Genomic DNA, 27,068 nt, shown 5'->3' with positions numbered 1-27,068 from the left:
CTAGGGTTCATCAAGTGAAATGTTATAAATGACATTGAAAATTTGAAATTGTGATTAAATAGACTTGATATCCAAATTAAAAAGTCATTGAAAGGATTAAGTTGTAATGGTATATTCTTATGATTGTTGATGGAAAAGGTGATTGAATTGAATCATGGTTACTTGGAATAATGTTATGTTTTGTTGATTGAATATATCATTTTGATACGTTATATGAAAATAACATGAATTTGGTATGTTAAATTACATGTAATACTTAATGATCATGTTATAGAGATTTTCTTATCATGTTGATGTTTTGAGTGTCATTGTCTAGCCAAAGTTATGTCAAACCAAAGTAGATTTAATGTTTATTGTAAAAATAAGCTAAACATAGTATTTTCCATTTGACATTACTATGCATTTTAAATGTTTACTCCTATTGTTTCCTTCCCTTAGATCGTCGCCTTGCCGAGCTAGTCGACCCAGATCAGCGCTAAGCTCACACTATCAAAAGGCGGTAGAATTACGTCCGTTTTGAGCATAATATTGTGACATGTATATGAGGATTGTGCATGTAGTATAGTTAAGTATGTTTGAGCTTGAGTATTGAACTTGGCATGTGATCTTTTGATGCATGGTTTAGACTTGTTTAATGTCAGTATATGAGTGATTATGCATGTAACACCCCTTACCCGTATCGACACCGGGACATGGTCTGAGGCGTTACCGGACTCAAACATAAACATTCATACAAAACTGGGCTATAAAATTTCATCCAATTTAAAACCATTCATACACAAGTATATTGTCCCTTATATGGGCCCACGAGGCCCAAAACATACATTGGGGTTGGTTCGGGACTAAACCGAGAACTTTCGGAACTTTTACAACACTTAGAAAAATTTTCTTATTTTGGAGGGTTACACGCCCATGTGGTCACACATGCCCGTGTGGCTCAGGACACGCCTGTGTCCTCAGCCCGTGTAACTCTCTGTTTATGACATCATCAACACAATTAGGGTCACATGGCCAAGTCACATGCCCGTGTGCTTAGGTCGTATGGCGAATTAAATTCCAAAAATCAGATGCAGACTTCACACTGCCTGGGCACACGCCCATGTCCTGAGGCGTGCCATTCACATGGTTGAGACACACGGCCGTGTCTCTGCCTGTGTGTTTACTACTGGGTATTATGGTTTACCTAATTTGGGTGCAGGGGACACATGGCCGGATCACACGCCTATGAGGCACACACGATCTAGACACACGCCCATGTGTCTACCCGTGTGGACAACTTTGAGTCTATTTTCTAATCCTTTTGTCACCCTCAACAATACATGCACACTTACCCATCTCAATGACATCTTACATGGCATAAATAAGCACTTACACATTCATAGACATGACTCATGCATGTCAACTTCTTATCAATTTATACTTGCTTAAGACTCCATATTTATTTAGACCAAGCTTACCAAATCATTTGCAATATGTAACATCAATTTACTTCCATTTTATACATTCATGCCTTAGATGTTGTTATGCCATTTACTTACAATTCCATCATCAAACATCCATAATCATATCCACAATTCATCCATGCCAAATGAATTTAACCATATCATGAGTGACTTTAGCACATGCATGCATATATGAATAGGATTACATCCCCATAATTAATATGAGCCATATCTCATGGTCATATACAAAATGAATCATCAAATCATTATAATCCAACACATTTGGCCACATTAATATGACACATAAACAAAAAGACCAAGTCCCTATACATGCCATACTCAAAATGTTGAGACTAACTATACCCAAATGTCCAATTGATAGTGTGATCGAGCCTTTGACGTCCTTCGACCCTCGAACTAGCTTGGTGATACTATAAGAAAATGGAAAAGATAGGGTAGTAAGCATAAAGCTTAGTAAGTTCACATGCAAATAAATAACAACATAAGCATGAATATTATACAATTAACATAACATAATTTACATATATGTCATCATAGTTACATAGGCATAACTTACTCATTCTTAATCTTACCAAAAGTTCATCACATATCGAGCTCATTTATATGAGTTTTTTGTACATACCTGTACCAACTCATAACACATTCTCATATTTCCTCATCATTGACTTGTTGAATATCTCACTGATTTACTCGTTGAACACTTGGAATACTATTGGATACACAGAAAGTTTGCACAAAGTGCTTCATACGTAGCCACATGCTACCTCATATTACATATCACACATTGCTCACTCTTGAGCTAATCAAGGGCCTGCTCACATAAGCTGACAGTCAGGAGTAGCTACATGGGCTGCTCACACAAGTTGACAGGTACCCGCAACACATGCCGAGCTACCCAGGCACCGGTAAGACGTACATAACTAGCACCCGGATTCACATAGTCACATATACACATAATATCATAAGCTCATAATCACATAGTTCCTAGTGACATGTCACATTGTATCCTAAATTATTCCTAAGGTTCAATCGGGATTTTCTCAATGTCACATATTCGTCGAACTCGTTCACAATGTCATTCTCATAGACTATAATGTCGTTCATACACTCATCATAACAATTAAACATAGAGACTCATACATTAATAAAATATTAAAACATGATACAACATTGCATTATTTACACATGAACTTACCTCGGTACCAAATTATGGCTAATTATTCGATCTAGTCCACAACCTTATTCTTTCCTCGGTTTAGGTTCGGACTTCATTTTTCTTGATCTATAATAGCAAATTTCACTTATTTAATTATCACATTGTTTAAAATAGCCCATAAATCATAATTTGGAAAAATTATAGTTTCGCCCCTAAACTTTCACATTATTACAAATTGGCTCCTAGGCTCGTAATATGAAATGTGTTCATTTTCTATGTTACCCAAGCCTAGCTGAACTTATAACATGCTCATAGCAGCCCACATTTCTCATTAAATTACACATCTTACTACTCATTTTACAAACTTTACAAATAAGTCATTTTTAGCCATTTTCACTAGAAATCACTTAGTAAAAGATGTTTATCACCCATCAAACATTCATATTCTTCCATTAGACATCAAAACACATGCATGTCATACATGGTTCAAATTTCAAACATGAATTCTACTTCAAAATATGGCTAGAAGTAGGTAAATCGGGTTACGGGGGTTTCAAAAATATAAAGAACATTAAAAATGGGGCTAGGATGCACTTACTATTGAGCTTGAAAGTTGAAGAAAACCCTAGCTATGGCTCCTTGAGATTTTCGGCCAAAGTAGGAGAAGATGGACATAATTTTTGACTTATTTTTCCTTTTTTATTCTTTTATTAACCAAATAACAAAAATGCCCTTCAGGCATTTCTTTCATATTTTTCCTATTCATGCCCATTTTTGTCCATAAAAATAGAAATTAGGCAAATTGCTATTTAAGGACCTTTAATTAATAATCCATGACAATTTCATGTTAAAGCTTCTAGAACTCACATTTTGCAACTTTTGCAGTTTAGTCTTAAATGTCAAATTGGATACTTTATCAATAAAATTTCTTCATGAAATTTTCACACAAGTATGCAATCATATCATAGACCTCATAATAATCATAAAATAATTATTTACACTTCAAATTTGTGGTCTCGAAACCACTTTTTCGACTAGACCCTAATGCGGGATGTTACAATGCACTTACAAGAAATTAATATGCTAATTGTAACGCCCTCAACCAACCCTGTAATAGCCCGTTTTTAGGTCAAGTCAGAACAATGGTTTTAGGACCACAAATCCAAAGTAGAAATATTTATTTTATTATTTCTTAAAGGAATACAACATGATGGAATAATTGTATGAAAATTTTGTTAAGAAATTTTATCGATTGAGTGCTTAATTTGACTAGAAGGACTAAATTGCAATAGGTGCAAAATTTGAGTTCTATAAGTTAAAGGTGTCTAATTGCTATAAAATTTTAAATTGGAGGTCCTTAAATGGTAATTAAACCATTGTACTTTAGGATGGACAAAAATAGACATGGTTAGGTGAAATTTTAAAGTTATACATTAAGGGTATTTTAGTAATTGGCTAATAAAAAAGTGTCCATCTTCTTCAATTTAGTCCCCCTAGCCGAATTTTTGAAGGGAAACCATAGCTAGGGTTTGGCCAAGCTTTCAAGCTAGATTGTAAGTCTGTTCTTGTCCCATTTTTAATGATTTTTATATTTTTGAGATCGTTGTAACTTGATCTAGCTATTTCAAGGACTAATTTGAAAGAAAGTTAAAGTTTAAAATTTTACCCATATTGAATATGTTTTTATTTTGATGTTTTATGGTAGAAAATTCATGTTTATTGTTAGATAAACAACATTTGCAAAGTGATTTTCAATAAAAACATCAAATAAGGACTTATTGTAAAAGACTATAAAATGTGTAGAAAAGTTGGAATAAATGAAAAATATGGGCTGTTATGAGTACAAGCAATGTTTAGCTAGGCTTGGGTTGTGATGAAATTGAAATAAATTTATTTTTCGAGCCTAGGGACTAAATCGTAAAATGTTGAATTGTTAGGGGCAAAAATATAATTTTTTCCATAATGTGATTTTGGACTGAATTGAATAACTTGATGATTAAATAATTTAAATGTGGTATTAGAGATCAAGAAAAAGGAAGTTTGAGTGTAGATCAGGGGAAAAACAAAATAATTGACGAATAGATCCCTTTTGCCGTTTTTGCATCCAAGGTAAGTTCGTATGTAAATAAGCTTTATTATAATTGTATTTTAAATTCTTTAATTTTTTTATGAATTGTGTAAACGATTCTATGGACACATTCGACGACGTTTTGGCAAGCGAGAAATGACAATCGAACCTTAGGAATAGATTAGGATACAAGTGACATGTCACTAGGGTACTATGTTATGTGATCCGGGTACTGGTCCTGAATGTCCTACCGGTGGCTGAGTATACCGGCATATGTTGCGGTTACTTGTTAGCTTGTGTGAGCAGCACCGTGTAGCTACATCTTGACTGATCGCTTGTGTGAGCAGGCTCGTTGATGGCTCGAGAGCGAGCATATATGTTTTATGAGATAGAGGTAGCAATGGCTACATATGTGACACCTTGTGTGCAAAGTTTCCTTGGTATCTAATATTAGTATTCCGAGTGGTTCATTGGGTATGTCAACGATGAGAATAAGTACGAAATTATTATGAGTTGGTACAGGTATGTACATAAAACTTATGATTATTAAATTCACAAAATGATGAATTCAAGGTAAGTTTGTGATGGAATGAATTATGGTTATGAGATTATGGTAAATTACATCGTCTTCTATTATATTACTTGAATGTTAAATATATGGTAAGATTTGCTTATTTCTTACATACGAGATTACTAAGCTATATAGTTTCCTCCATTTTATTTTCCATGTTTTATAGTGTCACCAAACAAGCTCGGATTGGAGATCGTCAAAGATCACATCACACTATCAAACTGACATTTTGGGTATCGATGATCTTAATATTTTGAGTATATGGCATGTATAGGGACTTGGTCATTTTGTTATATGTGTTATCATGATTTTGGCCAAATGTATTGGCTTGTAGTAGTCAAAGGCTTGATTTGGTATTTGGCCATGTAAATTGGCTCATTTTGGTTAAATTGATTGTAAGCTTATATATATATATATGCATGTATGTGCCAAAGCCTTTTTGGTGATGTGGTTTATATTGATTTGCTAAATGTTGATTGTGGCTTAATGACTTGTTGTGAAATGGATGAGGTTGGTTTATTGGTAGGTTGGAGTATCTTGATGAGTTAATGCAAGTTGAAGGTAGTCTTAATGGTGTTTTTGAATGTGAAAGTGGTATGTTTAATTAGCATAATGAAATATCATCAGCATGATAGATGATGGTATTTCTTTGACATGTATTGGCCATGATTGTAGATGTTTTAGTTGCCTAAGTATACCATGATTTATGCCATTGAATTTGTGTGTGTATGGGTTAATGAAGGTGGCAAATGGGTTGGTAAATAACCTTTATTTTATCCATACGGGTAGACACACGGGCGCGTGTTTAGGCCGTGTGTGACACATGGCCTGTTGCATGGGCATATGTTTCGGCTGTGTGTCCCCTGCACCTAAATTTTGAGAAAAAGAATGCTCAAAATTGAGCACACGAGCAGAGGCACGGGTGTGTGTCTCAGCTGTGTGAGGGGCACGACCTCAAGCATGGGTGTGTGTCCTGGTCGTATGACTTTAATTTGTTCATGCCTTGTAAGTTAGATAGTTGCAAGGGTTAGGGACACGGGCGTGTGTGACCACACGGCTTGCCCACACGGGCGTGTCCCAAACCACATAGGCGTGTGACCCCTGTTTATAGTTAAAATTTTTAAAGTTTGGTAAAAATTTCCTGAGTTATTGGTTTAGTTCCGAATCACTCCTAAAGCATGTTTTGGGCCTCGTAAGCTCGTATTAGGGGCTCTATTATTAAATACAAATGGTTTTAATTTGGATGCAAATTCATGACTTGATTTGTATGTTCGCTTGCGATGTAAGCCCAGTAATGCCTCGTACCATGTTCCGGCATTGAATACGGGTAAGAGGTGTTACATTTAGTGATATCAGAGCTACGGTTTAGTCGATTCTCAGACTAACATAGCGTGTGTGAGAGTCTAGCTATACATGCCATATATAATTTGTGATAGTGTGAGGACTCCTAACAATTTAAATTGTATTTTCATATAGTAAATGGATCCCGACCGAGATGTAGCTGATGATGTTGAAAGTAATGCGCTGACTCTTGCCCAAGGGGCAGCGCCATCTAAAAGTAGAACAGTAACGGTTAGTCAGGGAGGAGAGGCTAGGGAAGCCTTCTTCCAAAGGATTAATGAGTGGTTTGCTGAGTTTGTTCGAACAAATTCGGCTGCCCAAAATCCTCCACCCCCACCTAACCCCTAACCGATTCCCATAGCTCCTCAAGGTATGGAATTGTTAAGACTGAACAAGCCTCCAATTGATAAGATTCGAAAGCAAGGGGCTGAAGAATTTAGAGCTAATGTTGATGAGGATCCCGAGAGAGTAGAGTTTTGGCTTGAGAACTCTGTTAGGGTATTTGATGAGCTTTCTTGCACACCGGATGAGTGGTTGAAATGTGCTATATCACTTCTAAGACACTCGGCATATCAGTGGTGGAATACTCTAATATCAGTGGTACCGAGAGAAAGAGTTACCTGGGATTTCTTCCAAGACGAGTTCAGAAAGAAATATATCAGTCAACGGTTTATTGATCAGAAACGCAAAGAGTTTTTAGAGCTGAAGCAGGGCCGTATGTCTGTGACTGAATATGAATGAGAGTTTGTTAGACTCAGTAAGTATGCTCGGGAATGTGCTTCAACAGAGGCTATCATGTGCAAGAGATTCGAAGATGGGTTGAATAAGGATCTCAGACTATTAGTTGGGATTTTAGAGTTGAAAGAATTTGTTGTGCTAGTTGACCGAGCTTGCAAAATGAAGATTTAAGCAAAGAAAAGAGAAAAGCTGAGTTTGAGACTAGAGATTTGAGAAAAAGACCGCTGAATAAGTCATTTCAATTTTCATCAAAGAAATCGAGGAATTTGTATACTCGTTCAAATGTTTCAACTGGGTATCCCAACAGAGATAGTGGGAAGTAGTATTCGGGTTCTAAGGCCCAAACTACGTCAATAGCGAGCATTGGTAATGTTAGGTCTAATAGACCTGAATGTCAACACTATGGTAGACGACATCCAAGTGAATGTAGGATGAATAACCGGGCTTGCTTTAAATGTGGCTCCCCAGATCACTTTATTCGAGATTGCCCTAAAATGGTGAGAAAGATAATTTTCAGAATGCAAGATCGAGCAACACTGCTACTATAGGGAGGCCACCAAGAAATACGAGAAATGGGACCAGTAGCAAAGGTGTAACGAAAAATTCAACAACGAGATCAGAGGTCAGAGCACCTGTTAGAGCACATCACGCTCGCGAAGATGTGTCATCCCCTGATGTTATCACTGGTACATTTTCTCTCTATGATACTAATGTAGTTGCACTGAGTGATCCTAGATCGACTCATTCTTATATTTGCATGAATTTGGTATTTAGTAAGAATTTGTCTGTTGAGCCTACTGAGTTTGTGATAAAAGTGTTGAACCCCTTAGGCAAATATGTTTTAGTTGATAAAGTTTGCAAGAGTTGTCCTTTAATGATTCAGGGTCACTGTTTTTCGGCTGACTTAATGCTTTTACCGTTTGATGAGTTAGATGTAATTCTTGGAATGGATTGGTTGACTTTACATGATGTCATGGATTGGTTGTATTTATTGATGACATCCCGATTTATTCCTGAGATGAGTCTGACCATGCCAAACATTTAAGAATTGTATTACAGACTTTAAGAGATAAGAAATAGTTTGCTAAATTCAAAAAAAGTGAGTTTTGGCTTCGAGAAGTCAATTTTTTGGGACACATCATTTCAGCGGAAGGTATTTGGGTTAGGAATGAAACGAGACATTTCAGAATTTGTAGCGAGATGTTTGATTTGTCAACAAGTGAAAGCCGAACATCAAGTATCTTCGGGTTTACTACAGCCTGTGATGATACCCAAGTGGAAATAGGATAGAGTTATGATGGATTTCGATCGGGGTTACCTCTTACTTCGAAGAAGAAAGATGTTGTTTGGGTCATTGTTGACAGATTGACGAAATCGACTTATTTCGTTCCGGTACATACAGATTATTCACTCGATAAGCTAGCTGAATTGTACATTACTGAGATTTTTAGATTGCACGGGGTGCCTACTTCTATTATTTCAGATAGAGATCCGAGGTTCATGTAGTGATTTTGGAAGAAATTGGAAGAAGTGTTGGGTACAAAAGCTGAATTTTAGTACTGCATTTCATCCATAAACTGATGGTCAATCTGAGAGAATGATTCAAATTCTCGAAGATATGCTTCACTGCTGTGTTTTAGAGTTCGAAGGTAGTTGGGAGAAATATCTACCGTTAGTCGAATTTGCTTATAACAACAATTATCAATCGAGAATAAAAATGGCACCGTATGAAGCATTGTAATGTTGAAAGTGCAGAACTCCGCTATATTGGACTGAGCTTGGTGAGAAACAAATTCATGGGGTTGATCTGGTCAGAGAAACCAAAGAGAAAGTGAAAGTAATTTGTAATTGTTTGAAAGCAGCTTTGGATTGATAGAAATCATACGCGGATTTGAAACAGAAGGAAATTGAATTTCAGGTTGGTGATAAAGTGTTCTTGAAAGTATCATCATGGAAGAAATGTAACACCCCTTACCTGTATTCGACGCTGGAACAGGGTACGAGGCATTACCAGACTTAAACATAAGCAAACATACAAAACTGAGACGTAAATTTCCATCCAAATTTAAAACTTTTCATTTACATTCAATCACATCGTCCCTAAAATGATCCTACGAGGCCCAAAACATGCTTTGGAAGCAGTTCGAGACTAAACCGAGAACTTTAGAAAAGTTTTACAAAACTTAGAAAAGTTTTGCACCAAACAGTGGTCACACGCCTGTGCGGCTTGGTACATGCCCGTGTGGGCAGCTGTCTGGTCACACATGCCCGTGTCCCTAACCCGTGTAACTCTCTGTTTGTCACCCAAGAACAAATTGAAGTTACACGACCAAGACACACACCCGTGTCCCTGGCCGTGTCCTTTACACAGCTGAGACACACGCCCGTGTCTCTGCCCGTGTGCTCGATACTAAGCATTCTATGGTCTGATCGTGTGTCACACATGACCTAGACACACGCCCGTGTGTCTACCCATGTTGAAAAAAACAAGGCTATATACCAAGCCATTTTGCCACCCTCACTTGCATATTTTTACTCAACATCAGATAGCACAAACTCAAGCATGAAGTGCAACCAAATAATCGCAACCAAGACAATAACATGTCATTATAAATACCATTTTCAAACATGCTTAAAACATCAACCTTTCCACATCAAATTATGCAAGTTTCCACATTCACAATTGACATTAATACAAATATACTAATAACCAACATTACCCAACTTCCAAGGCTATATACAAAATGAACCATGAACCATTCACAATTATGACCATCACATATCAGTACCATATCAACATCTATCATACATACAACTTTTATCATGCCATAAATCACATTTCCAGATATTTCACATTCACCAAGCACACCATGATCATATCACCATAGACATTGACACATATATGAATATACATAGGCTTACAACCATGTTGCCAATATAAGTCAACTTACATGGCCAAATAGCAAAACAAGCCTTTGACGATTACAAGCTATTACATTGGCTAAAATCATACGACTCATATAACAAAATGACCAAGTCCCTATACATGCCATAAACTCAAAATACTTGAATTCATCAATACCCAAATGATAGCTTGATAGTGTGATAGGCTTTCCGACGATCTCCAACTCGAGCTATCTTGACAACACTATAAAACATGGGAAAGGAAGGGGGGTAAGCTATATAGCTTAGTAAGTCTGCATGAAAATAATAAGCAAATATTATTAAGCATTTATCAAGTTCAACAATTTAAACACAAAATAATACCAATTGCTATAAATGTCATAGTTAAAATTTTATTCAATCACGATGTTTACTATATTAACTTATAAGCATGATTTAACATATTTTGGCCTTAGCTTAATAACCGTAATCTTTCCATTATAGCAAATTACCGCAATCAACCAATCATTTCAAACCTAATAATAACATGCACATTAATAATAAGTATTCACATTTCAAGCATATATTTTAACATCTTTCAATTGTTTAAAGCTTATATGTCCTATAATCATTTCAATAGGCCATTATGCTAATCTTTCCTCTTTCTCATATATGATGAATCACAATTCATGTGAATAAAATATGTTATATCATAACTCAACTGGGCCCCTGAAGCCAATCACATGATCCTTAACCAAATTTATCATGAATTTCATACGTCACAAGTATAGGCCACTAATCACAAGGCTTTCACAAAAATATTCTCATGGAAACCATGGACTCACAATATCATGAAGTTAATGCTTATAAACTTATGTACATACCTGTACAAATTCGTAACACTTACATACTCACTCTTCTTTGACATACCCATTGGATTTCCCGTTGAACCACTTCGAATACCATAGGATACTCAGGAACCTCGTACTCACAGTACCTTACCAATGCCATATCCCAAATATGGTCTTACATGAAATCTCGTATCGATGCCAATAGCCTAGCTATGGTCTTACACGAAATATCATATCAATACCATATCTTAGATATGGTCTTACATGAAATCTCATATCGATGCCATATCCCAGATATGGTCTTACACATAATCTCAGTAACCCTAATGTCATGACATTTGTATCCTATCTATTTCTAAGGTTCAACTAGGACTTTCGCTGTATCGAACCTCTATCTATCATTTCCGTAGTGTCGTTCTCAATAACATTCACATTTTATTTCAATAATATAGCATTTACCACAATCAAATCAATTAAGAAATTATACATATATAATTTAATGCTAATTAAACATACGAACTTACCTCGACATAAAAATGGCGAATAGGACCTAACCGTCAAATACTCGTTTTTCCCTCGTTCGATTTCTGAACCTCATTTTTCTTGATCTAAAATATCACATTTAACTTATTTAATCATTACACTATTCAAATCAGTCCAAAATGACATTAGGGCAAAAATTACATTTTTGTCCTTAAAGTTTCATATTTTTACATTTTAGTCCCTAGGCTCGTAAAATGATTTTCAGCAACCTAGCCGAATCTTTATTGTACTCATACCAGCCCACATTTTTCATTAAATCACACTTTTACTACTTATTTTATAACTTTCACAAATAGGTCCTTTTAGGCATTTGCATCGAAAATCACTTAGCAAAAGTAGTTTATCAAACAACTAACATGCATTTTCTACCATTAAACATCAACATACACAATTATCCATCATGGGTAAAATTTTAGACTTTGATTATGCCTTAAATTAGTGGTAGAAATAATGTTGCAAGGATTTCAAAAACGTAAAAATCATTAAAAACGGGGCTAGAATGGACTTGCGATCGAGCTTGGAAGCTTGAAAAACCCTAGCCATGGTTTCTTCTTGGTACATTCGGCCATGGGGTAGAAGATGGATAAAAATTTGGATTTTAATTTGGCTTCTAATTCATTTAATTACCAAATTACCAAAATGTCCCTAACTTAAAACATAAAAATTTCTCTTTCTCCATGTCCATTTTTGTCCACTAACTTAAGTGATGGTCTAATTACCATTTAAGGACCTCCAATTTAAAATTTCATAGTAATTAGACACCTCTAGCATGTAGAACTCAACTTTTGCACTTTTTACAATTTAGTCATTTTGACAAAATTGAGTGCCCAAACGTCAAAATTTTCAAACAAAATTTTCATGAAATCATTCCATAAAATTGTAGACCATAAAAATATAATAAAAATAAAATTTTCTACATCAATTTTGTGGGCTCGAAACCACTGTTTCGACTAGACCCAAAATTGGGCTGTTACAACTCTCACCCCTTAAGGATTTTCATCCCTGAAAATTTTACTAGAAAAGAGTATAGGGTAACGTCCTCGTTATTTCCTCTACCTCATCAAAGAGTCCTCAAGGGCAAAACTTCCAAAAGCACTCTATCATCTATCTGGAATTCGATATCTTAAATTTTCAAATCTGTATACCACTTATGTCAATCTGAAGTTGCTTTCAACTTTCATGAACCACTTTCACATTTTTACTGAGAATCACAAATCAATCCCACTTCGTAGGTCTTTTTCCAATTAATTTTGAACTCTGAAACACAGTGTTGGAGCATATCGTCAAAGATCTAAATTACTCTCTCAGGCTTACCTTAAATCTAAAGATGAATTATATTGCCAAGATACAACTGCATACTCAAATTATATTCCCGATCATCAGAACATTTTCTTCAAATAACTGCATATTTATCACTCCTTGAATGAACAAATGAGCTGCTAGTGAGTATTGTACAACATTTTCTGCATAAGCTCTGGATAATTCATTGCACGAATTCTATCTCGGAGTAATAACAACAGAAACCAGAATCAAAAGTTGTCTCACACTGTACTCGTTTAGTTTACCACTCATTATCACATTCCTGAGGTTCTCAATATTGCAAAGAAAACATCACTTTAGCTTTTTAATTTACCTAGATTCAGACTTCCATCAAATAAGATTAATCATGTAACCAACACGCATCAAATGAATAAAGGTTATCCATTCAAGCATCTGTAACTATATTTACTTTCTCAAAAGATTAATTGTTAACTACCAATAATATTTCAATAGTTCAAGCCATCAACGTTGTCTTAATTTTTAGATTTTTCTGTAACATTAGATACTTCATACTCTTGGAATCAAGAAGCACATGATGTTTTTCGTCGAACAAACGATGTCATCAACTCTCAACACAGACATAATAATGGCCGACTCTAAATCACCCATCAAACAATTCTTTTAATGAGATTTTAATCATCATAAAGCATAAACTGTCACTCCACATTCTTGTATTAAAACACATTCTAATTTGTTTGATAGCGCATCATTAAAAAATTACAAATTCTTTACTCAATTCATACAGAACCCAGAACCAGTGCTTCAGTTAATAACACCTTCAACTGTTTTCAACTTTACTAACATGCAACGGACCATTCAAACTTTCACAAATGTGATAACTTTATCAATAGGAATAGCTTTAACTCGTAACAACATCATTCAATTAGAACAAATCTAATAAGTGTTTCTCTGTCGCATACTTTCTAGAATATGAACTCTTCCTTCAAACTGTCCGTCTATTCACCCATAAATGTACAAGATTTTATTTTCTTACCTGAGGATAAACTTAAATGCATATAACTCAAGTTACCTTTCAACTGACCAGCTTACTCAGATAAAAACAACTGAGTCAATTTAGACTATTAAATAATAACTTATTAAAATACTCATTTCTTCATGCTGTTAAACAACTTAAACATACAATCTCTTATAATTCCCTTAACATGCTAATCAAAGATCTTCACAATTGTATTAGCTCAAGGAAACAAAATATACTGATTGAACTCATTGACCTTAATCAAACTTACCTGAGAAAAGAAAACCATCTTACAATTTGAGCTTAAGCTTCCACTATCTATACCTTTGCCGATGTCAATTCCTTTCATGAAAATTAGAGAAATCCTGATACCAGAATCACCACTTTCCTATGATCGAACCGGAAATACACTCATAGTAGACATGGTTATCACAAGTAGATAAACACACTTAAAAGATGAGCCATGATTGATAAATTACGAAATAAGGATTATAAGAAAATTGAGATAAAGAAATCCAAGATGCGATACCATACTGGAAGTCCGAGAACATAACTCATATGAAAATAATAAAGATCTTGATGATTTCTCAGAGAAAACCAGAAGAAAAACAATGCTTACACAATCTAGAATCAATTGTAACAGAGATAATATATTTTCAAAATATATATATAAACAAAACAACATTCAGTAGAAACAGAAGAATAGGCTCATATAAATTTTCACCATCAACTTTTATTCCAAACATAATAGAATAGAACCCCAAAGTGAGAGAGATAAGATATGCCGATCATCAACCATCAGAACAATAGTGCTTTCATCTAACATTATAATCAGCTAGTATTTTCATACGATAAGAACTTCATCAGAAAACAAACAATCACATATATCTTTGAGGATAAATGAATATATAACATACTCAGAAGAGATCACCATAATCTATTCAATTACAACTTGAACACCCCTTACTCGAGTCAGAGGCCGGGACTGGGCATGAGGCATTACCACACTTAACCACATGCATACATTCATTTGCGAGTCACCAATACTTGATTAAATTTAAAACTCTTTCGAACTCTGTTTAAACTCCTTAAAGTGGGCCTAAAAGGCCTCAAACTTTCCTTGGAAACCCTTCGAAACCAACTCAGGTCCTTAAACAGACTAAATAAAAATGATTTTTGGAATAAGGCACAAGCCCGTGTGGAAGGGCAACACGTCTGTATGGTCGTTATAACGTGTCCGTGCTGATGGCCCGTGTGACAAACACGGCCTAAGCATCTAGAGACCCGCCCGTATCCTATACCTGTGTGAATTTAATTCCAAATTCAAACCTATAGGGGTTTTCACACGGCCTGACACACGCCCTTGTCCATGGCCCGTGTCCTTCACACGGTCATGACACGCCCGTGTCCTAGCCTGTGTCTAAAAATCTTGGCATTCTATTTCTGACATCAGCATCCAATAAGGGGCACATGGCCAAGGCACATGCCTGCGGCCAGAGGCCGTGTCCTCCACACGGCTGAGACACACAGTCGTGTCTCTGCTTGTGTGTTTACTACCATGCATACTGACTTGAAATTTTTACGTGCAGGGGATACACGACCGGAGAACATGCCCATGGGGTTGGCCGTGTGTCACACACGGCATAGACACACACCCATGTGTCTACCTGTGTGGACAACATAGGGTTATTTACCAAGCCCTTTGCCACCCTGAAACATAAAATAACAACATTAATCATGCAAAAGATCATCATAATATGATTCCTCAATCCAACAACCACATCTAAGGCCTTTACACATTTCATATTTACTAAAACAATCAATAAATTACCCATTTATGAAATAAATTCTTGTATTCAAATAAAAACTTTTAACTTTAGCCACTTTTATGGCCTTATACAAAATGAATCAAAATGATAAAGTAAGCCAACACATTTGGCTAATTAGCAGTGACACAGAATCATAAGGTTAGGGTCCTATACATGCTATAATCAAAATAAACAGATCTAACTATACCAAGTGCTTCAATTGATAGTGTGATTGATGCCTCCGACGTCCGTTGATCCACGAACTAACTAGGCGGCACTATAAAAAAATAGAAGGAAAATAGGGTAAGCATAAAGCTTAGTAAGTTGCATGCAATAAATATAACAATAACTTTCCCATTCACTATCATGCTCATAGTATTTAAGTAGGCATAAGCATAACTTACTCATCACTAGCCAATACATCTTACATAGCATATATTGAGCTCACATCTTATACATTTGAAATAGGTACCTGTACCACTCACAACATGGTTATACTTTCCTTGTTTAACTTAAACTGTGACTCTCACCGTTGAACCACTTAGAATGCTATCAGATTTTCATTAAGCTTCAAACATAGGGTGTAATGTCGATGCCATGTCCCAGACATGGTCTTACACTGACACATCTCATAGCCGATGCATGTCCCATACATGTCTTACATAGATTACATCTCGAGGCTGATGCATGTCCCAGACCTGTCTTACACTAGCTTTCGTCTCAATGCCATTGCTAGGTCCTAAACATGGTCTTACACTGGCTCTCATAATGTGGCCGATGCATGTCCTAGACATGTCTTACACTAGCGCACCAATGACCCACATATCATGGCACGAATATCTGATTTATCCTTAAGGTTCACCCGAGAGTTCTATTATCTCAATTATCATCAAGAATTTTCATTTCCACAATTAAGCAATTTATGCTATATCAATTTTAACTCATATAATAATAATGAAATTGTATTATTTACATACAACTTACCTCAGTATTCAAAATTTGGCGGTTATCTTGGCTTATTCCGCTAGTTTGGCTTTTCCCCGGTCTAGGCCCGAATTTTGTAATTCTTGATCTATAATGATAAAAATTCATGAATTTAATCATTTTATTAATCTAAGTACTCAAAAATTTAAAATTAGGAAAAATAACCATTTTACCCCAGACTTTTGCAAAATGACCATTTTACCTTTAGGTACGAAAATAAATTTTTATCACATTTTCTCACTAATCAAGCCTAGCCGATCACTTTTTATACTAAAAGCAGCCCATAATTCTCCTTATTTCACACATTTATCACCTATTTTACGACTTATGTAAAATGGTCCTTAGTTAGGGTTTTCATGGAAACTACTTCACAAAAGTTGTTTATTACACTACCATAACTCATTTTCTTCCATAAAATTTCAGAAAGCAACATGAACACACTCATGGTAAAACCCTAGATTTTCAATAATTTTGCAAAATAGTCCCCTCATTTGAAAGCTTATTTTACAAGGGTTCCAAAAGTACAAAAATATTCAAGAAAAACCTTCAAATCACTTACTTGCAAAGGCTTTAAGTTGCTAAAAATTTTTCAAGCTTCCAGCCATTTTGTTGGAGAAAAATCGGTGGAAAAGAAAGAGAGAGATGAAAAAAAAATGACAACTTTTACTATTTGTTTTATTTTATTCAATTTCAGCACCTAATTTCACCAAATTTTGACTTTTGACCACCTTTGTCTCCTATGCCCGGCCATGCTATTCTAAAGGGTTTAATTTCCCTTTAAAGACCTCCAATTTAGGTTCTCTAGTTATTTGACACCCTTAGCTATCAAAATAGGACTTTTGCACTTTATGCAATTTAGTCATTTTTCACAATTATGCATGAAATCACTAAAATTACTTCACAAATTTTTTCATGCACTAATATAAACATGTTTTAACTTAAAATTAATAATAAAATAATTTCTCCAACTTCAGATTAGTGGTCCCAAAACCACTGTTCCGACTAGGCCCAAATTCGTGCTATTACACAACTGTTATACTCAGACATCTTTACGATTCAAATATCATTTCTTTGACTAATTCTATCATCACTAATCCCATATTATTCCATTGACTAACAAAAATAAATTTGGAATAAATTCCAGCAAATACATACTTTATATATCATACCTGAATGAGTCGATTAGCCGAGATTAACTTTTTCTTTAACCGTGACATTGCGAAATTAGAATAATCTTTAGAATAACTTGGAATCTTTTCCAAAACTGTATTCACTTGCCAAACTATTCTCAACTCTGACCACTTATTAGTTATTTCGCTACTGAGCTCTTTAGTTTCTCACTTGTGAGCTCATTCAACATAAATCATGGAATTTCACTATAAAATACCACATTGGTAATGGGGTGAGGTCATAAAGCCTCTAACTCGACTCTCATACATACACACATGTAAATTAGCATTCATCCTCAACATAATATCATCACAATCATATAATTCAATTCAAGAAAATCAATATACATTTTAAGCTACACGAGCTCTCTGATTATTTTTATTCAAACAAGCGCACTTATACATACATTTCAGAAATTTTTGAGTAAGTTTACTTATCGCATTCACTTAATCAAACAAGTCAGGCACGTAAGATCATATGAATGCCCAACAAACATGGATAAGTTTATTACAATATAAACTTTCATTTCGTTTCATAAAATTAGCATAATCCATCAAACCACAACGTTCAACCGGAACAATGACATTTTACCCATATTTCTCAACTTATGGTTATTTCATTTTGTACATCATCGCATGCATATCATAAACCTTTCCAAGTTTCAACTTATCACAAGCACATTTTCAAATATCTTAAGATCACCTTCAGCATTTTTGAAAGTAGCACGGCTGGAAATCATCTCTGTCTCAATAAAATAATTTCATCAGAGTCGGGAGATATAACCTATCACAAGTAGTAATATGACATGTACAGCTAGACTCCGCATATTCTACATTTAGTCTAAGAACCGAGTAAACTATAGCTCTAATACCACTAAATGTAACACCCCTTACCCGTATTCGACGCTGGAACAGGGTATGAGGCATTGTAACAACCCATTTTTAGGTCAAATCAAAACGGTGGTTTTGGGACCACAAATCCGTAGTCAGAATATTTATTTTATTATTTTAATAAGGTTTACAGCATGATAGAATTATTATGTGAAAGTTTCGTATAGAAATTTTACTCTTTGAATGCTTAATTCGATAAAAAGGACTAAATTGCGTAAAGCGTAAAACTTGTGTTCTAATAGCTAAAGGTGTTTAATAGCTATGAAACCTTAAAGTAAAGGTCCTTAAGTGATAAATAGACCATTTGTGGTTAGTGGATGATGATAGCATGGCAATTGGTGTAGTTTATAATAATTTTAAAGGTTAATTTAGTAAACTAGTAATTAATGTTAATATTAATAAAAAAAAACCTATTTTCTCATTATCATCCTAACTTAGCCAATTTTGAAGAAGAAAAAGAAGAAAATTTTGCTTCCTAGGGTTCGGTCATTTGGAAATCAAATTGACAAGTGATTTTAACTTGGTTTTTAATGATTTCTACGTTTTTGATATCATTGCTTCGTATATTAGCTAGCCCGTACCTTAATTTTTGAATCTGTTCATGATTTTGAAAAGTAAAATTGTCAAATACTTGAGTTCTTTGATGTTTAATGATAGATTATGGAAGTTTGATGATAGTTATACAAGTTTTGTTAAGTGATTTTTAGTGAAAATGCGAAATAGGGATTAAATTGTGAAAATGTAAAATTATGTGGTTAAAAGTTTGAAATAATGAAAGAAATGGGCTGCTAGTAGTATATAGTAAATTTGGCTACTATGGGTTATGTCCTAATTGTGTAATTTTGCATTTATTATGTGTTAAGGACTAAATTGCAAAGTAGTCAAAAGTTTAGGGATAAAATTGTAATTTAACCAAAATAAATATTTTAGGCTAAATTGAATCGAATGAAAGTTTTAATAAGCTAATTTGATATTATATAGATCAAGATAAGCGAATATTAGAATTATATCGGGGAAAATAGAAAGTGGACGAATAGCCGATAATTTTATCTGAGGATACGAGGTAAGTTCGTATAATTAGAATCGAACTTTTATATACTTGTAATTATTGAAATAAATGTGTATAATTGGTATACTTGAGATATGAATGCCTTATCAATATAGTCTATTGGTTACCGAGCCCCGTTTGAACTGTATGAATTCATAGGATACGAGTGACATGTCACTAGGGTTACCGATTTGGTCGAGATCCTGCATTTGTTACGGACTCACCATAGCTCATATGAGCTTACCAATGTATCAGCTCATTGGAGCTTACCGTTTCAGCTCAATAGAGCTTACTATTCATCAGTTCAAGAGGAGCTTACTAATCATGGCTCGAAAGAGCATAAATTATAATGAATTGACGGATTACTAGTGTTTATCACCCGAGTATCCTTTGAAGTTCTAATAAGTTCAACGTGCATAAATTCTGTTTATACGGATAGTACTATTATTGAAAGGATTATTGGTTATAAGATTGAGAATGAAATGTTGAATGCTATATATATTGAGTATTGAATTGTGATAACGGAGGATTTCATGTATTATATGACTAACTTATGGATGAATGTTTATGTTTAGGCATTTGGTACTTGAACTGATTATGCCTTGAATAAATTGCTTTAATTATGTATAATGGTAAGTTTAATTCTGATTTATACGGGCTTACTAAGCTATAAGCTTACTTTGTGTCCTTTTCTATGTTTTATAGAGGTTTGATAACTCGCTCGTTTCGTACAAGTCAGAGTAGCACATCACACTTTCCAATTGTCGATTGGTAATTATGAACTTGTGGATATATGTAAATATGACATGTATAGGATAGTTTAAATGGTGCTAGTTATGGTCACTTGTAAATTATGATTTGGGTATGTTTTGTATATGAGTTAAGCCATGTGATTTGGCTTATTTTGGTACCATGTTTTGGTTGTGTATAAGTGTTCAATTATGGTATGTTTTGTCAAGGAATTTATGGAAAGAAAATGTGCAAAAGATGTCTTGATATGTAGTTGACATATGAATGGATTATGCATGACGTTAATTAGGTATTTGGGTATGTAAATGTTAGGTTTGATATGGCAAATAATGTGCATTGAAATGGTTATTATGATTGCCAGTTGAGTTATGAAATGTGGTCATGTGACCTAATTAGGTTTTTGGGCGTGTGGTTAGCCGTGTGACCTAAGTCAGTATCCTCTCTAGTTTTCAGACAGCCTGACACACTGGCGTGTCCTCGGCCGTGTGACATAAGTCAGTATGTATGCCCTGTTTCCACACGATCTAAGACACAGGCGTATCTATTAGCCGTGTGAGGCACATGGCCTGTTCACATGGGCATGTGATACTTGAAATGTTGAATTTTTTTAAGTTTCCAAATTTTTCATATGTTATCAATCTAGTCCTGAATGCATGATTTAAACTTTGTAAGCTCGATTTAAGTACATATAGAATGTGAATGAATGATATTTACTGAAATGAGATGATATTTGATAAATGATTGTTTTGAATTGAGTTACAAGTCCAATAATGTCTCTTAACCTATTCTGGAGACAGTTACGGATTAGGGGTGTTACATTTGTTGTAACACCCCGTACCCGAGACCGTGGCCGGAGTCGAGCACGAGGTGCTAACAGACATAATATATTTATTTTCACAGTCCATTTAAAAATTTCCAGACGGTGGCTAATCGTGTCCTTGTCACCTTAAAAATCATATCTTGAGTTCCACAACTCGAATATCAGTTTTGTAATTTTTCCCTGAAACTATACTCATATATTCATCTACAAATTTTTTTCTATAATTTTTCGTATGGCCAATTAGTACAGTTTATTAGTTAAAGTCTCCCATGTTACAGGGATCGACTACACTGACCTTCGCGCATTACGACTTGGATATCTCCCTGTACAGGGCTTCAATACTGATTTCGTTTGTTTCTATAGAAACTAGACTCAAAGAGGAATCTATAAATATATGGAATGACTCCTAATTATCTCTGGTTAATTTATAATGAATTTACAAAGTTGGAACAGGGAATCCAGAAACCGTTCTGGCCCTGTTTCACAAAAACCTAAATATCTCTTAACATACAACTCATATGACCGTTTCGTTTCTTCCATATGAAAGTAGATTCATCAAGGTTCATTTACATAATTTATTCACTATTTAATTCCATTCTTACTATTTTTAGTGATTTTTCACATCCACATCACTACTACTGTCAGGATCTGCCTTTAAGGTAGACTTTACCTATTTCATAGTTTCCATGATTCAATTAGCCCTTTTTGCATACATAGCACAAAGTATAATCATGATTAACCATTCCAATGGCTAATCGTTTCCAAACATTTCCATACCTCTTAGTGATCAACATACAAAACGATTATAGTACTATGCTAAAAACGTATATAAGCCATTTTCGCATGGCTATCCAAATTTACACAAAATCCATGGGTACATGACCAACAACAAAAAGGGTAGTCCTATACATGCCATTTCAAGTCCAACCAAAAATATACCGAAAGGAGCTTTGATAGTGTGGGCGACTTCGACTTCAAAATCCCGAGTCCGATAGCTGAAGAACCAAAATCTATGAAACAGAGAATCAAAGAAACGGAGTAAGCATTTAATGCTTAGTAAGTTTGAGTCATGTATTTAGACACAACCAAAGTATAGCATTTATGTAGCTAAACAGATAATTTCATATGCACAAATTCTCAATATCATACTTACTTCACATTACCAACCCTTATATTCATACACAAAGATCAACTTAGCCAAGGGCCGGTAGCTCATTTAACAACTGAGCGAATACTTATTTGTAAGGGCTAAACTAATTCAAAGCACATACAAAACATACCTCATTGTTGGGATTTCACAAGCGTATTAACTGAAATTTTTACAGCAAGTTCATTCATTCCTGAATCACGTACCTTCGGAATTTAACCGGATATAGCTACTCGTTCAAATGCCTTCGGGACATAGCCCGGTTATAGTAACTCGCACAAATGCCTTCGGGACTTAACCCGGATTTAGTAACTCGCACCAATGCCTTTGGGCTTAGCCCGGAATTAGTAACTCGCACAAATGCCTTCGGATCTTAGTCCGGATATGGTCACTTAGCACAAAGCCTTCGGGACTTAGCCCGGACATCATTCGAATAACCATGCACATTTAACAATAAATCATGACACATTCGTATTTCATTTTCATTAGCAAAACTCAAACACAAGACACTTATCACACTTGCAATTTCGGCTCAATAGCCACAAACAAAGAGCATGATTTTGATTTGCTTAAAACATGATCTAATCAAATCATAATTTAAGCTCTATTACTCAAGAACTTACCTCGGATGTTGTCGAACGGCTTCAACGGCTATTCGATCACTTTTTCCTTTCCCTTATCCAATTGTGGTCCTCTAAGCTCTTGAGCTAATTCAAACAAATTTAACTTATTAAAGTCTCATTTTGCTAGCTTATGGCCGAATATGACAAGGAGTTTGATAGGTCATATGGCCACCTTTTAGCTCAAATACACAATGATCATACGCATTTTTAATCACATTAAACAATTTAATACAATTCATTCAAACATCAAAAGAGAAGCTCAAGGTATTAGCCCATATATACATTAGACATTAAAGTCCCATATGTACGAAATCACGAATCGAATTCAACATATTTGCTAATATTCCGCTTAGCCGAATTTTCTAAGTCAAGCTAAAGCCATCAATAGGCTACCTATGGCCGAACATACACATCAACTCATATACTCATTCATGTGGCCGAACATACATGTCTATGTTGGGGCCGATTGCAACACTTAATACATTCTACAAGTATGGTCACTTGTATTGACTAAACACCATTTTGTTTCAAGTTCAAAACTTGGCTAATACACACATATACACTAGTAAATCAAACACTAGCATTTGCACTTCACCATACTACCATTTCTCATCCAATAACGTGAACAACAACATATTTCTCTTCTACTTCCTACCATGGCCGAATGCATCACAACACCATACCATTTCGATTTTGGTCATGGTTAAACAAAGAACTTAATGTCTCACTCAAAAAACAAAAAAAATGCTAAAAAGAAGATTTAAGAGTCATCAATCCACCTTCACATGCATCATTTCAAAGCTTCATTTTTAGCATGTAAATGATATCAACACCAAGCAAGAATGATGCATCCATGGCCGAGTGTCGTTTCCACCACCTAGCAAGATTTAGACCATGGGCTAGGTAGAACTCAAGCTACCAACTAAAACATGCATGCATCTCATGGACAACATCAAACATACCTTAGTCTAGCAAATCACCATAGCCGATTGTTTCAAGCTCCTCCCCTTCCTTTCTTTCCTCTATTCGGCCAAGGATGAACCAAAGGACACAACTTGTTTTCTTTCTTCCTTAGAATTTTCAGCCAAAAGAAGTGAAAAATGATGGACACTTTTTTTTTTCTTCTTCTTTCCCTCAACTCACGGCAATGGGGGGACACTCACACCATTCTTTTTTTTTCTTCCATTTCTTTATTACCCATACTCCTTATTTTATTTTTCCTAACATACACCATTGTCACAACATGTTTTATGACATGTTTTGCCCATCATCCTTTGTCATGGCCGGCCACTAGCAAATAAAAAGGGGGAAATTGACATGCAAGTCCACCCCTTTGATTACATGCACTAATAGATCCTTATAGATTTACCTATTACATTTCAAAAGTGTCACACATAAGTCCTATCGACTAATTTCACATGCAATTTACTAAATCGAAGCTTAAAACTTTCACACATTCATAATCACATATTTTAGACAATAGATATCATATTCAAATAATTTGGTGACTCGGTTTAGCGGTCCCAAACCGCTTTCCGACTAGGGTCACTTTAGGGTGTCACAACTCTCCCCATTTAAGAAATTTTCATCCCGAAAATCTTACCCAGTAAATAGGTTTGGGTATCGCTCTCTCATAGAGTTCTCGGGTTCCCAAGTAGCTTCTTCTATCCCGTGTTTGAGCCATAACACTTTTACTAAAGGAACCTTTTTGTTTCGTAACTCTTTCACTTCACGAACTAGGATACGAATTGGTTCTTCTTCATAACTCATATCAGCTTGAATTTCGACCTCGGTGGGGTTTATTACGTGTGAAGGATCGGATCTGTAATGTCGAAGCATCGAAACATGAAAAATGTTGTGGATCCTTTCGAGTTTAGGGGGGCAAAATCAATCTATACGCAACTGGACCAACTCGTTTGGAGATTTCGTACGACCTAATGAATCTCGGACTCAATTTGCCCTTACGGCCAAATCTGAGTATCTTTTTCCAAGGCGACACCTTAAGAAACACTGTCTCCCACCGATACTCAATATCTCTTCGTTTTAAATCGCGCACGACTTCGACGATCCGATCGCCTTGAATTTCACGAATTATTTTTTTACTGCTCAAAGATCTTTAATCAAATCCACACGGAAATTTTGCTTTCACCGAGCTCGGTCCAAAACAATGGTGTACGACATTTACGCCCGTACAAGGCGTCGTAAGGTGCCATCTTAATACTTGATTGAAAACTATTGTTGTAAGCGAATTCAATCAAAGGTAATACCGTTCCCATGAACCACTAAACTCAAGGATGCAGCATCTCAACATATCCTCGAGTATTTGAATTATCCGCTCGGATTGACCATCGGTTTGGGGGTGAAAAGCGGTGCTAAAATGCAACTTGGTACCCAAAGCTTCTTGCAATTTCTTCCAAAATCGTGAGGTGAATCTTAGATCTCTATCCGACACAATAGAAATCGGTACCCTGTGTAATCTCACAATCTGAGAAACATATAATTCAGCTAGTTTATCCAATGAAAAATCCGTACGTACGGGGATAAAATGAGCCGACTTAGTCAGTCTATCCACAACAACCCAAATCGCATCTTTCTTACTTGCCGATATTGGTAACCCAGATACAAAATCCATCGTGACTCGTTCCCATTTCCATTCAGGTATCATGCTCGGCTGTAGCAAACCCGTAGGCACTTGATGTTCCGCCTTCACTTGCTGACATACTAAGCACTTCGCAACAAAATCAGAAAAGTCTCGTTTCATACCATGCCACCAAAACTGACGTCTTAGGTCGTGGTACATTTTCGTACTCCTCGGGTGAATTGACATTCGGCTACAATGAGCTTCGTTCAGAATCATCGAAATGAGTTCTGAATTTCTTGGAACACACAACCGATTTCTGTACCTCAAACAATCGTCATCATCAATTTGAAACTCCGATTCCACATTCGGAACACATTCAGCCCGTTTTGCAACCAACTCATCATCGACTTTCTGAGCTTCACGAATTTGATGAATCAATAATGGCTTGGCCTTTAATTCACTACTAACACATTGTCGGGTAGAATGCATAAGTGTACATTCATCGTCATAAAGCAAACAAAGTGATTTCGGCTTAAGGCGCCCACAACCACATTAGCCTTTCCGGTGATAATCAACGACCAGCTCAAAATCTTTCAACAACTCAAGCCAACGCCTTTGTCGCAGATTCAAGTCTCTTTGGGTCATCAAATTTTTGAGACTTTTGTGATCCGAAAATACATGGCACTTCTCACCAAATAAGTAATGTCGCCATATTTTCAAGGCGAATACGATGGCGACTAATTCGAGATCATGGGTCGGATAATTTTTCTCATGTGGCTTTAATTGTCTCGACGCGATAGGCCACAACTCGACCTTCTTGCATCAATACGCAACCTAGCCCAAGTAGGAGGCGTCACTATAGATGACAAACTCTTTGCCCGATTCGGCCGCACTAAAATTGAGCTTCCGTCAAATAAGTTTTCAGTTGATCAAAACTTTTCGACATTTTTCCGTCCATTCAACTTAACATCTTTTTGAAGTAGCTTAGTCATGGGTGTGGCTATCATCGAGAAACCTTTTACAAACCGTCGGTAGTAAAGCAAGTCCCAAAAAGCTCGAATCTCCGTAATATTTCTGAGGCTTCCAGCTAAGTATGGCTAAAATTTTGCTCGGTCAACTCGAATACTCGACGGATACCACATGACCCAAGAAGCTAACCTCTCTTAACCGTAACTCACACTTCTTGAACTTAGCATATAACCGCTTATCCCGTAAAATTTGCAATACTAATCTCGGTGCTCAAGATGTTTGGTCTTATCTCTTGAATAGACCAAGATGTCGTCAATGAACACAACTACGAACCGGTCCAAATCATCAAGATCCGATTCATCAAATCC

Source organism: Gossypium arboreum, chromosome 13, assembly GCF_025698485.1.
Source record: "Gossypium arboreum isolate Shixiya-1 chromosome 13, ASM2569848v2, whole genome shotgun sequence".
Lineage (NCBI taxonomy): Eukaryota > Viridiplantae > Streptophyta > Magnoliopsida > Malvales > Malvaceae > Gossypium > Gossypium arboreum.
This window is presented reverse-complemented; position numbering follows the sequence as displayed.